This window comes from Camelina sativa, chromosome 1 (genome assembly GCF_000633955.1).
Source record: "Camelina sativa cultivar DH55 chromosome 1, Cs, whole genome shotgun sequence".
In the NCBI taxonomy this organism is placed as follows: Eukaryota; Viridiplantae; Streptophyta; class Magnoliopsida; order Brassicales; family Brassicaceae; genus Camelina; species Camelina sativa.
Window position 1 is genome coordinate 21,833,292 of NC_025685.1, and position 1,178 is coordinate 21,834,469.

A 1,178-nucleotide genomic window follows, 5' to 3' on the forward strand; every position below is an offset into this window, starting at 1 on the left:
TTTTCATCGATTTATTTTAATATTCTCAACTTTTTTTCGTTTGATTGTTTTTTTACATAGTAGACTTTCAATGATGTTGACTTATTTGTTTTGTTTGTTGACTTAGAAAATTTGTTCGTCGATTTGTTTGGTATGAGTAGACTTATTTCATTTTACGTTGACTTTTTGAACTGTAACTTATATTTTATTCCTGCTGATTTATGTTTTATTTTTGTTGACTTATATTAAAAATGCCAACTTTTTTTTTATTAATTAATTTGTTATATAGTCGATTTTTTTGAACTGTTAATTTATTTTCTAAAAGCTCATAATATTTAATTATTTTATGAAACTTAATAATTTTTAAAATAAATTAAAATTATTTAACTTATACTCAAATTTTCAGTAACATATTTAATATATCGAAATATATATTTATTTTTCATAAAACATTATTGATTGAAAAAATTAAAGAACTATTAGTGAATTATATATATATATATATATATTTATATTTATATATATATATATATATTTAAAACTATTATTATCTGAAATTTTATTAAACATAAATCTAAAAATAATAATTTTAATTGGTTTAATTATATATTTATATAATAAATTTTTGAAATTAAATTACCAAATAATACCAGATATTTTAATTATTACTTAAGGGCATATTTTATTTATTTTATCTAAATATTAATCTTTTATTTATTGATTAGTATTATATATAAAAAATTAATTTATCATTTTCTTTAAAAAATTTAAAAAATTCGAATCTCTAGTTTAGACTTTAGACAATGTTTTTAGAAATAATTTTTCTAATGAATTAATTTATTTATATTGTATTTATTTTTCATATTGTAATTAATTTTTTATTAAGAACAAAATAGTCATTTTATGCTATATATAAGGTATATTTTAAGAACTTAAAAAATTTAGTATAGATTTCAGATTTCCTACTAAAATTAAGATATGTAATCAAATTTTTTCTATTCTTTATTACAACTCACGTACAAGTTGACTACTGAGGAATTTGCCTAACAAAAAAAACAACTTACGTACGTACAAGATGATACATAAAGATCTCTCTGAAAATCAAAATAATAATGTCCCTTGATTTACTCGTTATCTGATCTGTCGTCTCTAGCCTTGAAATAGAATTTACATCTGCCAGTTTTTGTTTTTTTTTTTTT